The sequence below is a fragment of the Triticum dicoccoides genome, chromosome 6B (assembly GCF_002162155.2).
Source record: "Triticum dicoccoides isolate Atlit2015 ecotype Zavitan chromosome 6B, WEW_v2.0, whole genome shotgun sequence".
NCBI lineage: Eukaryota > Viridiplantae > Streptophyta > Magnoliopsida > Poales > Poaceae > Triticum > Triticum dicoccoides.
The window spans coordinates 47,929,691-47,942,881 of NC_041391.1; positions in this window are offsets into that span (position 1 = coordinate 47,929,691).

Sequence of the window (13,191 nt, forward strand, 5' to 3'; positions counted from 1 at the left end):
CCGAGTGGTCATGCCGACCGAAGGGAGTTGTTGCCGAGTGGATGATGCCAGAGGGAGAAGCTGCTGAGCATGGCGGCATGGTCAACTCCTGGTCCACACACCGTGGCGGGTTTGTGCCTCCAGTGTGGGAGACACTGTCGTGTGTGGAGACCGAGCCAGCTTCCGGTTGCGGCGGTGTGGTGTTGACTCCAGTGTACAGGCTATCGTCGAGCGCTTGGCACCGGACGAAGGAACTGCCGGGGCATCCTCCCGGAGACCGTTGGTCACCGGGATTCGCCCATTCTTGCCGCTTCACATGCCGTTGCATGCATTGATGCAGTTCACCACGTCCAAAACCTGTACACACATGCAAAAGACTTAATTAGCAGTAATTAAGCAAGAGTTAAGGCCGGTATTGCATGCGATGGAAGTTTTGGTCATTTATCTCCTGCAAGCGGTTTATTGCCACGTCGTGGGAGGTCCACTGCCCATTCAAGTCCAGCGATCTGGACCAGGCAACGCTGGTGGAGATGACCTGTAGTCAATTGCCCACGTCCAGAGTCTGCATGCAAGAGGTGTTAGTGTTAATTAGGCACGAGTTAAAGCTGTTAACGCATGCAAGGGAAGTTTCCCTTTCCCACGTCCATTTATCCCCTGCATGCAAGAAATAAATGGGAAGGAATTAAGGTTAGAGGGAGAGTTAAAGGCAGGGCACAGAGCTCCCTGGTCAGTCATGGTGCACGGCGGCGGCGGCTTTGGCGTGGACCCAGCACGCGGTGAGGCGGCCCACGAGAAATCCAAGTGCGGGACGGTGTTGTCCTGCGAGGCCGCGTGCGGGCGGAGCTATGCTGGGCCTGAGGCTCCCCGCGGAGGTCACCGTCGAGCTGTCGGCCCCATTGTCACCGCCGAGCCGCCGCGGAGGCGCGGCCGCATCTGCCGAGGACGAAACTCTGCTTGCCGGCTCCTGCGCTTCATCGCTCGGGGATTCGGCCGGCCGATTGGGACTACCTAGCCCGCGCAGAAGCTACGGCCAAGCCACCAATCGGAAGGAGGAGCGACGCGCTGCTAGGCACGGTGATCCGTCGGGGCGATGGAGGGAGATGTCGAAGAGCAGAACCACTGTGTGTCCGCGTCGCCGTCGTGCAGCTTATGCTCTGGCTGCGTCAGGTCTGCGCGAGATGACCACCTGAACCGGCGTCCGTTACTCTTTGATTCTTGTACATGCTTGAATCGATCAGCATGACGTCCTGTGAAGATGCATCTTTTCTCCTCCTTTTTCGATGTTTCTGTTACTCGCTGCTGAGATGAACAGTATGAACAGTAAGAATAGAAAATAAACATAGATGAATAAAATAAAAAACCATCTGCATCGCGGCTCGATAGACGCCAGGCCCCACGGTGGGCGCCAACTGTCGTGGTAACGATTCCGACAATAGAAAGGGGTAAAGGAGCATGATCTATTGAGATGCATATGGGTGACACGGTGGTTTTAGCGAGTTTGGGCCTCTCACGATGGAGATAACAACCCTACGTCTCGTGCTCCGGAGAGGCTTTATTTTATCTTAGTATGTATCCAGGGATTACAATGTGTGTGTGTGAGAGAGAGGAACAGATCCTCATGCCTGAGCTAAGTCCGGAGACTAGAGAGGGAGAGAGAGGTGGAAGGGAAAAGCCCCCAAGTCTAGTGGTGGGGTGGCTTATATAGAGTGCGCCACCCCCTCACCTCCTATGTTACAAAGTGGAGCATCAATGCCATAAACCTGCCCACTACAAAACCTTCATGTTGACTATTGGTCTTCACATATCCGAGTGAGTTACACGGCCGAGTGGAATGAGCTCGTCGAGTGGAGTGCTGTGCTCCGAGTGGTTGTTGCCGTCCGAGTGACTTTCAAGTTGCGGTACGTCTGGACGGTGATCTGGCCCAGGGCCCCAGTACAAAGTTTATGGTGTCCATGGGTAGGGTCTTTAGGTCAGGCCTGTTACCCTACCCCTAATACATGTCCTCGTCAGGACCCCCTACCCGAGATCCGCTGGTTTTAACACCGACATTGGTGCTTTCATTGAGAGTTCCTCTGTGCCGTCGCACTACTAGGGAAAAGCCTATACACAGAATCTTACCAGCAGCGCTCCTCAAACTACCACGCTACTGCTATTTAGCAGCAGCGGGTATTATCAAAACGCGCTGCTGACAGGAAACTAGCAGTAGCGCGTCCACCACAAACCGCGCTACTGCTATAATTGCCATGACCTCGCCCCCCCTGCTAGTTATAGCAGTAGCGCGCTGTACTAAACAACGCTACTGCTATAGAAGTTAGCAGCAGCGCGCTTCTAGGAAAACCGCTACTGCTAAGATCATCCCACAAGTTTAGTTCCACCTCGCTCCGTGAACAGGGTGTTTACCACCTTAAATATGTTATTCTGAAACTACCACAACCAGTTGGTCTTCACTGACCTCTATGTGTAAAATTTGTGGCTGCAATATGAGTCCTCTCCGGTTCCTACCGAAGGGGACTCATATTGACAATTCAGATTGTACACAAAAAGATCATTGATGGCCAATGTATTTTTGCATTGACGTATTTTTTGTATAGTTACACTTAGCAGTAGCGGTTTATATGCAAAGCGCTACTGCTATTCAGATTAGCTGTAGCGCATTTTGGCAAACGCGCTACAACTATCCCTAGCTTATCCCCACGCGCACGACTGGCCCTCACTCACACTCTCACTCTCGCCCGCGTGCCGATAACCGTCGTCGTGCGTCGTCACCGCCGCCGCCGCCTTCGTCCGTCCGCCGCTGAGGTACTCCCCTCCTTCCGTCCCTCCTCCCTCCTCCTCGCACATCCTCCCTCCGCCTGCGGCCGCCCCTCCCTCCTCCGCCGCCTCCCTCCTCCCTCCTCCTGCGACCGCCCCTCCTCCCTCCTCCGCCGGCAGCCCTCCTCCCACCGCCCTCGACCTCGCCGCCCCTAGCTACCTCTCCGTCGCCCCCCCACCCCCTGCCACTAGTTAGTACTAGATTTAGTAGTAGTAGATGTTAATTTAGGGTTCGTAGCTAGTACTAGATGTTGCTTAGTTAGTACTAGATTTTTAGTAGTAGTAGATGTTAATTACTAGTAGTGATGGTACTAGTTAACTAGGGCAGTATGATTAATAGTAGTTGTTGTTGAACTACTTTAATTGTAGTTGAACTAGTTTAGTAAGTAAATTAATAAACTAGTTGAACTAGTTGAATTAATAGAACTAATGTATTTTTAGTAAGATAATTAATATAACTAGTTGAACTACTTTATTTTTAGAAAGAACTAGTTTTTTTCTATTTATAGTAAGTTTATATTTAGTAAGACCTAGTTGAATTAATAAAACTAGTTGAACATGTCATATTTGTTGTTATTTTTTAGTTTAAGCAATTATTCGGGATGTATTAGTGATAACTTATATGGTTTCAGGTGACCACCGTCGTCCCCGTCACCGACCCCCTCCGACATCCCCGCCGTCGTCCCAGTCACCAACCCCCTCCGACATCGAGGTGAGACCAGCCAAATATCCTTGTATATCTTGTGTTGTTTCTCAAATAGGATATGTGGTTGCCCAACTGGCCGTTCATGTTCAGTTTACATCTCCGTGTGGCCTATGTTTTGCCGGAGTGTTGATTAATTTCCATTCCGGCAAATTTCAGGCGCTCGATATGTCCTTTTTAGCAAAGGTCATGCCGGATTTTTTCGTGAATTCTAGCATGACTTGTGCTAGAATATGTACAAGTTTAATCTTTGAATTATGAATGTAGGAAATGTCGTACTCGGACGACGATAGTCTCCCGGGGGAGTGTAGCTGGTGCCATGACAATCGAGGTATGTGCGACAGGTTCGTTCAGCTGGACGAAGATCGGCGCTTCAGCATTAAGCTCGAGGAGACCTTCGATTGTGAAATGGTACGCAACAACTACAAGTGTTTTTTTTTTGTAATTAGGCATGACTTCAACTATTTCAATGTCTAATTTTCATATTTTACAATTCGACTAGCTTATCCCATGCCATGCAAGACGCTATGTCTTGGAGAGGATGGGTTTTGAAGATCATGAAAATTTCGAAACAAAGAAAATACACCTAACGACCCATCATGATATGGATTTTGAAGCAAATCTGTGCAATGCTCAGAGCGTAACCCATTTTGGTTGCCAAAATGGGAAGCACTTTGCAAAATGTATGGTTTTTATGAGGGTATGATTGTCACCATGGATCTTGGTGATCCTGACATCGAGCAAGACAATATGGACATTTGGGTCCGTGTTGATACGCTTCCGATTGTACCGCTACGTGAGTTTCTCAAACATAGTTATTAACTAATTTATATTGTTTATTTAAAAATAGTTGATAGCTTATTTCCATTGACAGCTTATTTTGATTCTTCAAAGACTGTGCGGAAGATGGTAGATAGAACCCACTACACCGATGGCACCGAATTAACGTATAAGGAGAAAAATCATCTGATCGCATTTTGTACTCTTCTTGAGAATTACAATAACTATTATCGAACTCCTCCAAATTATGGTGAATACGTGCCACTAGTGCATGTGTTGAACCACGGTAACTTCTCTAGAGATACCCTGGTAAGATTTTTTACTATTACGACATCCGTGCATCTTTTGCATACTTCTAAAACTAGTACATCATTGCTAACTACGAAGTTATTATTATGTTTTTCAACAGAAACTCCCGATGGATTGTGTGCATCATCTGATGTCTCTGCATGGTTGCCTCTCAGTTCTGAACATACTGCCAGGTAAATCTATGGAGCTCACCTGTGCATATCGGATTTCTAAAACCCATGAACACATGTTCATCAAAGAATGGAAGAAATGTATGGACATTCGCAAGGAGGTTCTTGGAAGTAACATTCAGCGAAAGGCAAGAATTGGAGACAGGCTAATCTCCATTCTCCATAATGGAGAGTCAGAGGCTATCTTGTTTTTTGCTATTTTACCTTAAAAATGTAGTAGGTCTTAATCGAATGTAATAGGTCCTATGAGGTACAATATGTTTATTATGTGGTAATGTGTTAGAGTTGATAATGAGGAGTACTTGTGATTACGACTAGTGACCAATTTGTTATGTGATGTCATTGATGAAAATGATGATCTTGAGGAGGTGTTATATGACAATGACATATTATGATGATAAGTTGTTAATGATATGATGATGATGATATTATTGTATCATTGGGTGAAAGAACCGCGGATGTAATAACTCATTGTGATGTAAAAACAATCTCTAAATTCCTGTTGTATGAAAACTTGTGTAAAGGTGTATGAATACAACATGAAATAAAAAAGAAATAAAATACTAAATAATAGTAGTAGCGCGGGAAAGGAGAAGCGCTACTACTAATTACCAGTAGTGTTGTTCCGAAGAAGCGCTACTACTAAGTCAATTTAGCAGTAGCGTGGGTCTAGGCGCGCTATTGCTAATCATTAGCTGTAGCACCTTATCAGTAGCGCTCCTGCCCGCGCTACTGATAGGCCTAAAACCCGCGCTGCTGCTAGGCTTTTCCCTAGTAGTGTTGCCATCAGGAAGGATGCCTCATCCCGTCTTTAAAGACGGCACTGTTGCTAAAGGAGCTTTGGCCATCGGCCAAACTCTCCGGCTAGGCGGTTTTCTTATGACTGCCTGTTCGGCCACCGCGCCAAATATGACTTCTCGGGTCATCGAAAGCAATCTTCACGTTAACTCGGAACTCGCCGAGCAGTTAGATCCGATGGAGCTCTCTTCCTTAAACGAGCTCTTGGATCGCATCGCCGCCCTGGGAGTCGCTACAGACTACGATCAGATTGGGCCTAAACCCGATCTGAGAGAGATCAACTATCCCCAGGTTACCCACCACGTTGCCGTGGTTGAGGAACAATACGGCGACCCTTCCTCTATTTTATGGACTAGCTATGTCCGGATTCCCGATCCCTCCATGCCGGATTCCCGCGGAGGGGAGGATGTCACTCAAGCCCTGAACCTAAAGTCAGGCAGCGGGCTAGATTCATTGGACAACATCCAAGAACCCAAGCTTCCAAGTTCAGAAACTTCTTGGCCCCTGAGTCTTAGATTGGACGGGTTCCAAAATTAATTCCACCCGCCCACCCAAACATAAGCGATCTATCCCAAATCCGGCAAGAGCCCGCAGAAACAGCACACCATTACTGGGCCAGATTCCTCCTGGTCATGAACAGGATAATGGTTTGCCGTGAGGAGGACGCAATTTCATTCTTCTGCAATAATTGCACGGACAAGGGAATCCTCAACGCCGTAAGTCGTCGTGAAATTACACGCTTCGCTGACTTGGCGTCCATAGTACGAAAGTACTATGCGACGGAAAGCGCCTGGAAAACCGAAAACAATTTTTGGGACAATCCGGCCCTGAATACAACCACAGTCCGAAATAAAAGGGTGCATCATCGCCAGGCACCTGGGTTAAATAGGGCATGGAACCGTACTGGAGGGATGGCTCAATGGACCCTGCAAAATTCATAGTACAAGAGGGCGCCACTCCAACTCATAGCCTTAGAGCATGTTGGATACTATGGCAAGTGGCCAAAAGTGGCGAGGAGCTTCTAACTCCAGGGCACCAGCCCAGGGATACCAGTACGGTATTAACAGTCTTCGAGACTTTCGCATCAAATAATATGCGGAAACGAACACTCCGTAGCCTTGCCGAAGTCTACCAAGTAGCAACAATAAACCCATGGAGTGACACGGCTATTACCTTTAATGCCAGTGATGAACCTAAATTCCGAACAGCCCGAGCACCAGCCGCATTGGTCCTCAGTCCAATAGTGGACGGCTTTCGCCTTACCAAGGTACTCATGGACGGTGGCAGCGGATTGAACCTCATTTACGAGGAAACCCTCCGAAAAATGGAAATAGACTGGAGTCGCATTGAGCGAAGCAGCACAACCTTTAGAGGTATAATCCCCAGCCGGGAAGCATGCTGTACTGGAAAAATCACATTGGATGTGGTGTTCGGCACGCCGGATAATTACAGGTCCGAGGAGGTCACGTTCCAAGTGGCCCCGTTCAGCAGCGGATATCATGCTCTATTAGGCTGAGAGGCATTCACAATTTTTCAAGCTATACCCCATTATGGGTACATGAAGCTCAAAATGCCCGGGCCCAATGGAATCATCACTCTTGCTAGTGACCCGGAGATAGCACTCCTTGCCGAAAACAAGACAGCCGCACTGGCCCTTGAGGCACTATCCTAAGCCCTAGCGGCCGAGGAACTCACTGTGCTGCGCTCCATGGTGAACAGGGATGATGTGATACTCGATAAGAGATCCAAGTCCACCTCCTTTAAACCGGCGGACAAAATAGTCAAATTCCAAGTCCATCCAACGGACCCTACAAAAACGGCCTCCATCGGGGCACAATTAAACCCTGATGTAGACGCCGCACTACGAGAATTCCTACGCGAAAATTGGGACATTTTTGCCTAGCACCCTTCAGACATGCCAGGAATCCCACACTGGCTGGCCGAGCACAGCAAAAATATCCTAAAAGGATTCAAGCCAGTCAAACAAGCTCTTCGGCGTTTCTCCGAACCCAAGAGATAGGCCATGGGAGAGGAGCTAGCCAAACTATTGGAGGCCGGATTCATCAGAGATATAAAACATCTGGACTGACTAGGAAACCTGGTGATGGTACCAAAGAAGGACAAATCTTGGCGCCCATGCATCAATTTCAAGGACCTTAACAAGGCTTGCCCAAAGGATCCCTTCCCCCTCCCCTGCATCGATCAAATTATTGACGCTACCGCAGGAGACGATTCATTGTGCTTCCTCGACGCATACTCCGGCTACCACCAAATTTAGATGGCAGAGCCCGACCAAGCCGCAACGGCATTCATCACCCCATACAGCCCATTCTGCTTCAACACAATGCCCATCGGGCTCAAAAACGCCGGCGCAACATATCAGCGCATGATTCAGACATGTCTGGCAAACCAGATCGGCAAAACAGTGGAGGCATACATAGACAATGTGGTCATTAAAACCAAGCATGTCAAAACTCTAGTAGACGACTTGAGGCTCACATTCGATAATCTCCGAACATATGACATCAAGCTCAACCCGGAAAAATGCGTTTTCGGCATACCAGCCGGAAAGCTCTTGGGCTTCATTGTATCCGGCAGAGGAATTGAAGCAAACCCAGCCAAGATCTGAGCTCTGTCACAATTGGATATCCCAAAGGACCTCAAACAAATACAAAAATTGACTGGATGTGTGGCGGCTCTAAGTCGCTTTATCTCCCGTTTGGGAGAAAAGGCATTACCCCTTTATCGCCTCCTCCGACGCACCGACCACTTCGAGTGGACGGATGCCGCCACGGCCGGACTCGAAGAAATAAAAGCCATATTGGCAACCAACCCGGTCCTGGCCGCGCCCAACATGGGCGAACCAATGATATTATATATCGCGGCAACTCATCAAGTTGTAAGCATGGTACTCGTTGTCGAACGAGAAACGGACGGACACAAGTTCCCCCTTCAAAAACCAGTTTACTACGTGTCCACTGTCCTAACTCCATGCAAGTCACGGTACCCACATTATCAAAAGATAGCGTACGCGGTGTTCATGGCATCCCAGAAGCTGCGACACTACTTTCAAGAGTGTTCGATAACAGTAGCCTCCGAAGTACCTCTTAACGACATTATAAACAACCGCGACGCAACGGGCCGGATTGCCAAATGGGCCATTGAGCTCCTCCCGTTCGACATAACCTATAAGCCACGGCGAGCTATTAAGTCGCAAGTTTTGGCCGACTTCGTCGCCGAATGGACTGTAACTCCCTAAAGAGTACAGCGCATATTCCAACTGGATCATGCACTTCGACGGCTCCAAAATGTTTGCTGGTCTGGGGGCTGGCGTCGTTCTGACATCCCCAACCGGAGATACAGTTCATTAATACTCCAGATAATGTATACGGACTCCAACAACGCAGCCGAATACGAGGCCCTTCTACATGGTCTCCGGATGGCAGTCTCCATGGGCATTCAACTCCTAGAGGTGCGCGGGGATTCGAACCTCGTGATATCCCAAATAAATGGAGACTTCTATGCCAAGGATTCGAAAATGGCAGCCTATCGCAACGCCGTCCTAAAAATGTCAGCTCGGTTCGAGGGGCTCGAATTTCACCATATAGCCCGGGATAACAACCAGGCAGCAGACGTATTGGCACGCTTTGGCGCAAAGCGCGATGCCGTCCCTCCCAACATCTTCCTAGAGAGGCTGTTTAAGCCATCCGTACTATGGAGGGGGAGTCCGGAAATAACAACCCGGACCCAACCGCACTGCCCGACACCGAAAATTCTGACACAGTTGGTGGTTCTGCCAACGAAGTAACACCCTCAGCCCATGTAATAATGGCAGTCATCGCCCCGTGGATGGAACCATTCCTAGCCTACCTAACCAGGCAGGAACTTCCCGAGGACCAAAATGAGGCCCGCTGCATAGTGCGGCGATCAAAAGCCTACAAGGTCCACGAGGGAGAGCTTTATAAGAAAAGCACAACCTCCTTCAAAGGTGTATCTCCGAAGAGGAAGGGCGGAATCTTCTGGCCGAAATTCATGCCGGACTCGGGGGGCACCACGCCGTAGCCCGGGCCCTTGTAGGCAAGGCCTTCCTTACAGGATTTTATTGGCCGACGGCCCGGGAAGACGCTCAGGACTTAGTCCAACAATGTGTCAGTTGCGAGCTCTTTGCTAATCAAATCCACATGCCACCCACCGCCCTCAAAACTATAACCATCACCTGGCCCTTCGCGGTCTGGGGGCTTGACATGGTTGGACCCCTTAAAGGAGGAACCCACAAGCAAAAATACCTACTGGTCATGGTGGATAAATTCACCAAATGGATAGAGGCCAAACCTGTTAAGACGGCCGAATCCGGACCAGTGGTAGACTTCATATCAGGGGTTGTACACCGTTACGGCGTCCCCCACAGCATCATCACTTATAACGGCATGAACTTCACTGCCGACGAGGTCAAACTCTGGTGCAAAAACATGGGCATCAAGGTCGACTATGCCTCAGTCTATCACCCTCAAACTAACGGTCAAGTTGGGCGAGCAAATGGTCCAATCATGAGCGGCATCAAACCCAGACTAGTGCGGTCCCTCAAGGAATCTAACACGCACTGGGTAGAGGAGCTCGACTCCATACTCTGGGGGCTGCGGACCACGCCGAATCGCACTACTGGATTCACACCATTCTTTATGGTATGCGGCGCAGAGGTAGTTTTGCCGTGCGATATAATTCATGACTCACCTCGCGTGCGCATGTACGAAGAAAGAGAAGCCGAGCTCGATCGGCAGGACAATTTGGATGCCTTGGAGGAGGAGCGTGACGTGGCAAAAGCCCGTTCCGCATTCTATCAACAACAGGCTTGAAGATATCAAAGCAGAGAAGTACGGGCCAAAACCAACAATGTTGGCGAGTTAGTTCTACGCCTGCCGGACAAGAAAAAGGACAAACTCAAGCCCAAATGGGAAGGTCCCTTCATCATCGACCAAGTCCTGACCGGCGGAGCGTACCGTTTGCGAAATGCATCGGATAACCGACTCGAGCCAAACCCATGGAACGCAGCCCGTCTCCGAAGATTCTACGCCTAGTGCCGGATTCTGAGTTCGTCTCCTTCCTCCGTCTATATTTTATACAGTAGTTGTCTTATATTTCTCCCCTTCTTCCTCCTTTTCTCTTACAGCCTTTGAAGTCTCGTTCACGCTTTGTTCGCACACACTTGACGCGCTATCCGCGCTCATTATACCTGGGGGCTTCTTTAACAGAAGCTTATTTATACGGGCTTCATGACCAACACATGTGTCACACTTCCGCATGTACCTTTTATTCACCATTATATCCATTAATATGACTTAAGTTTTGGCCAAGCTGGGTTGCCTGGCTCCTATGCTTACCCCTACATTCCCGATTGTTCGGCTAGGTAGTAAAGGGAGCACCTCTGCGATTGTTACAGCCGGGTCAGCCGGATGTGTACCTCAGACTGGGTGAAGCCGAAAGCTAGCGTTCTTAAGGGAATATTCGGTCGGTGAACTAAAAGAAGATTTCTTACCTATTTATTTATCTGCCCCCAGATGTTTTTCTGCTTTTTTCGCAGTCCAGACATGCACTTTAGGGCATGCCTCCCAGGGAAAGGAACCCCTAATGGAACTATTCTCCCTGGAAGATGTTTCTTACTAACCATGTAATATAACATAGCTAGTTGGGCACTTGTCTGATAAAGCACTAATGACCCCTACACCTGGTCTCCACTCATGCCCCGGTTCTTATATAACCGCGAGGGTATTCGGACACACTCCAGACTATTGGGTCCCGAGGTTGAAGCGAAAAGGTCCGCTATGACAAACGATCTACAATCCGGCTAGAAGGCATTTTACATGTCATCTTAAATTACATAGTCAATTCGATTGATTATATTCCTCTTCAATGCCATCTAATAGGCTGTCTAGTTTACAGTCCTGCTGGGAATACTTTGCGGCCAACTCTACTTGGCCGTACACTAAGCTCACAGGGATCTCCTTCCCATCGGGCCCCACAGGTCCGACCTTGGCCATGTGGTTTGGGTCAGCCTTCGTGTACCACGTCTTCACCATGGCCCAGGCCTCCCTGGCGCCTTGACGGCAGGCCGATATCTTCCATAATCGGAAGCACCGCCGCGCTCCCTGAAGCCTCTTTGCAAGCTCTCCAAGGCCTTCGGGCAGGGAGACAGATGGCCACAAGGCCTGGGCGACGCCTTTCATCACCTGCCGAACTCGTTCGTGCAGTTGTAAGAGCTCGGGAAGAAGGTCACCCGTAGAACCGGGCATTTCCTCTACAGGACGACTTGTGAGCATACCTACAGACATAACTCTGTTAGTCGACTTCCTCGCCGAACTCTTTTTTCAAAGTTCGTTCAAGCAGTTACTAAACATGCCGCGTCGAAGCCGCCGATTCTCCTTAACGGAGTCAGACAGCTGGGCACGAACATCCTTTAGTTCCTCACCCAGCTGGGTGTTGGCATCTTGGAGATTATTTTTCTCTTGCCTCACCCTCGTAAGCACGTTCTCGCCGGCCTTTAACCGGCGCAAGAGCTGTTGCTTGTCCGGATCTACCCCAGCGCCATCTGCAATGCTATTGTCAGATTTATACACACGCCGCACCTCACAACATACTTATCCTTTGAAACGTATATTACCAGAGGGGGTCTCTTTGGCTTCCCCTGTCATGGCTAGTGCAGCCCCAAGTTGGGCTTTGCACTCTTCAAGCTCCTGGGACAGTTGGGTATTCTTTTCTGTAAGATCCTGCATAACAAATGATCCTTAAATCAGTTATTCTAACTATTTCAAGTCTCGGGGGCTACTGGCATATATAATTGTCAAATTTTCTCACCCGTATGTCTTTTACATACTGCTCCATGGCTCTGGCTAGACCATCTTGAGCGGCACGGAGGTGCGCATCTCCTGAAGTGAAGGCATTCAATGCCTCTTGGGAGAAACATGTGTCACGAAGAACTGTCCGGCGGCGCCTGTGATTCATGGCACTCTCCACCTCGGAGTTGGTGGCGGACAATCTGTCGGCATCCTCTGTCGGAGGAGCATCCGAAGCACGCCTCGTGTTTGCCTCCGCTTCTGGGCCTGGCTTTGGAGCCTGGCTGGCGGAGGCTCGATCGGCAACCTCTCCGGGTATAGTCCGGCGAGCGCTCTTTTTCCTGAAGAGAGCACGAGCGTTAGTATTCCTTTCGGGAATCAAACCTGGGAATATGGTGACACGCCATACCGTTGCGCCGGCGTTTCGATCCGGACCGCACTTCTTTTTAGCCTGTTGGGCCATGCTGCCCCTTGTTGGCTAGCCGCCGCGGGCTCGGCCTTCCGCCTCAAGGGCACCCCCTGCGAAACACCATTGCTATACGGTGATCAAAAATAAGCACGGATGGGTCATTTTCAAAGTGTTGGGACTTCGGTCTCAATTACCTATGAGGCTGGAAGTATTCCGGGGTAATCGGCCGTAATGGCGACCAAGGCATTATCGATGCTCAGTTGGTGAAATACCCCATCAATCAGCTCCATCGATATGTCCGGATCCTCTTGGGAGGCCGGATCGAGGAACCGTTCCGGATCCTCGGGTTGTGGAGGCGGGCTGTTTATATCCCTTACGGCTTGGCGCAGTTCCTGCGTCGAAATC